This window comes from Neovison vison, chromosome 7 (genome assembly GCF_020171115.1).
Source record: "Neovison vison isolate M4711 chromosome 7, ASM_NN_V1, whole genome shotgun sequence".
Classification (NCBI taxonomy): Eukaryota; Metazoa; Chordata; class Mammalia; order Carnivora; family Mustelidae; genus Neogale; species Neogale vison.
This window is the reverse complement of record NC_058097.1, coordinates 30,622,805-30,626,102: the sequence shown is the minus strand read 5'-3', so window position 1 is coordinate 30,626,102 and position 3,298 is coordinate 30,622,805. Positions and strand designations below refer to the sequence as shown.

Below are 3,298 nucleotides of genomic sequence, written 5' to 3'. Positions count from 1 at the left end.
ATATCAAAGTTCGGAACCCTGATGTAGAATCCGCAAAACAAGATCATATTTCCAAGGTATCTTTGCAGCTAGACTTCCTCATGTGCTCAGTTGGAAACAAAAGTGAGATCCTTGAGATCTCAGTTGTAAGGTCTTCCTGCAAACTCAGTCAGAGCTGTTTCATTCTTCTGCCACTGTAGGGCTCTGGCTCTTGTCTCTGATCCCTAGATTCTGAGTGGCAAGTGTAAGCAGCACCAAGGTTCCCGCTGGAAGTGTCCCAGGTATGACTGGGTTTTTCTCTTGGCTTATTTGCTCCTACTTGCAGAGCATTCAATTTTGTTTCTCTGACCCTCCTAGACATTCTTGTAAGTGACTTCATGGCCCGTAATAAATCCTTTTCTGCTTAAACTACTTAGAGTGCATTATTTGGTCTGCAATTAAGGATCCTAAGTAATACAGTAAGTGATTATAGGCAATCAATCTTCAAGAAGATGGGAATGTGAGATTGATTATGGTTAGAAATCAATGTAGATTTAGTTAGTATTACATGGTGGAACTCTTGTAGGCCTTGGAGGACTAAATGGCTGCTTCTATATATGGGTAATGGATTGGTATGGGGATTAAGATGGTCACAAATTTTTTGTCACTCATCCTTCTGTTCCCTCCCTCTCCCTTGAACATAGGCCATCCCTGTTATTTTATTCAATGAAAAGAAATATAGCAAAATTAATCCTGTGAACTTCAGAGGCTGGGTCTTAGATCTGTAGTATCTACCTTTATCTCTTAGAACACTTCCTTTGGGGATTCAGCTGTGGGAAAGCCCAAGGAACCCTAAAGACAGGCTACAGGGAGGAGAACCAAGGTTTCCTTAGCTGGCAATCCCTGCTGACTCTCCAACCAACATCCAACATCAACTACTGACCATTTTGAATGTCCCAGGCCCTGGTGATCCTCCAGGGCTTGTCATTTCATCAGACACTGCTAAATACCATCAGTCCCCAACATAGTGAGAGATAACGACTAGGTTATTGCTTTAAGTCGCTGAGTGTTGAAGTGATTTGTTAGACAGTAAGAGATAACCAAAATAATAGGCTACTTCCAACTGTACTGACAAGTTTAAAAAATAAAATGACAAGGTGAAGATTTAAATTCTCTATTCAAGATATAGTCAGAGATTCAGAGTCTCTATGACTGCCCAAAAGAAGGTGGCTATAAAACTAAGATGCCAAGTCTAACTCTGTGGACTGCTCAAAATTCAACATAGGTTAAGTAAACAACCTCACTGGATCTCTTGTGTACATGTTAGAGCACTGACTAGGAAAGAATAGGATGTTGACAATACAAGTGGTGACATTTGAGAGGATTTGCATGATTCTGAGGACATCTGATCTTCCAAATCTGATTGTCTATTGCCAAGGGAAGCAGCCCCTCTTTATCTGTTGCCGCTGGCCTTGCCCACTAGAACAGCCAACAAAGACATCATCTGAGGTAGTTATCATCACAGAAATACCAATTATCCCCTTGCCTCAATGTACTACCTCTCAGTGGCTCCAGGCCTAAAATTGCAATTGGATATTAACATGCCCTGGGGCACCACTTACAGAGTAAAACCATAAAAGAAGGGGCACATGCAAAGAACTATTAGATTTTGCTAAATTATGTCAGCAAAACTTGGGGAACGTATGTGAAAAGATTGTAGACTAAAGAGAGAGTAATATAATTCTGAATGAAGCTGAATTTAGTGCTATGATTTTATGTACCAGCAATTCTAAAAATCAATGCACTCACAAGTCTCTTTCCCAGTTATTGTGGCAAGGGGTACCATGAACAGCAAAGTCTCCCATGACACCCCATACAAGGCAGTGAGGGAAGTCCTACACGGGAACCAAAACATGTGCCCAAAGTTTTTGGAGACAGTGGAACTGAAGATCAGCTTGAATAATGATGCCCCCAGAAGGACAAATGTTTTTTGGGCACCATCCAGGCTTAAGTCCACTCCCTGCCTCAAGTTCTCCATATGTACTTTGGGGCATCAGCAGTGGCTATAATGAGGCCAAAGCTGTGGATATTCCCCATCTGGACACTGAAGCACTGAAAAAACTCAACATGAATGAAAAATGAGATCAGAAGCTGGATGAGAAGTATGATGCCTTTTTGGCTTCAGAATCTCTGATCAAGCAGATCCCATGAATACAGGGCTCAGGCCTGAATAAGGCAGGCAAGTTCCCCTCCTTACTGACCCACAAGGAGAACATGGTGGCTAAGGTGGATGAAGGGAAGTCCATGATCAAATTCCAGATGAAGAAGGTGCTGTGTCTGGCAGTGGTCATTGAGCACATGAAGATGACAGATGATGAGCTCATGTACAACATCCACTTAGCTATTAATTTCCTGGTATCATTGCTCAAGAAGAATCGGCAGAATATCCAGGCTTTATACATCAAGAGCAACATGGGCAACCCCCAGTGCCTATACTAAGGCAGAGCTTAATAAACCTTAGTGTTACCATTACCTGTTTGCCTGTGACTAGGGAAAGGGAGGTGGTTTGTGAGCTGACATATTGTGCCAGTGCACTGTGCTGATGCTGCAATTTTTGGCACTCAGTAATGGGTAGTCATTTTCTCCACACTGCAAACCAAGAAATGGATTCTATCTACCTTCAAAACCATAGTCTTATTTAGATCTCTTGGAACTGAGAACATGTGATTCTTAGAACATGTGACAGTAGGTCTGCTAACCAGGACTGAAGCTTCTCTGATAACCCTGAGAAGGGCAGAGTGGAACTTCACATTGAAGACATTGACTCAGCCCTTGGCAGTGTGCTTAACCTATGGCCTGAAGTCACTTCCCTTTAAGCCATATTCTTTCCATGGGCTTTTTGTTTTGTTTCATTCCTGTAAATTGTGCCTCTGGGCTCTTGGTCTATAGGGATCACAAGGAATGTTCCAAATGGAGATCAAGTTCTTGATTATTCAGAAGGGAGTGCTCCACAATCCTGAGAAATTGATCTAGTATTTGCTTGTCTGACCCCACATTGAATACCCTATGTTCAGGGTAGCAATTCTGCTGTGTGAGATATTTAGGAAAACACAAGCAGGAGACCTATGCAATATTGTAATTCATCTGCAGTGTTTTCTAGGGGAGTTTAGAAAATGGGTAGAATCAAGCTTTGGAAATGTATAGGCCCTTTGTCCCCCAGGTAGGTTCTGCCCCTTTCCTGACCTGAGGTAATTCCTGCTGGGGTTCTTGCCTCAACCACCGAGTACTGGAAAGTTGGTTTTGGTGTGGTAGGAAATACCTGTGATTTAACTTTTAACTT

The 3,298-nt window shown here is 42.3% G+C and overlaps 1 pseudogene; it reads left to right on the top strand.

The window, feature by feature from the left end:
• Window positions 1-1,802: 1,802 nt before the first annotated feature.
• Window positions 1,803-2,457, top strand: LOC122913791 (annotated as a pseudogene).
• The last annotated feature ends 841 nt before the right edge of the window (window positions 2,458-3,298 follow it).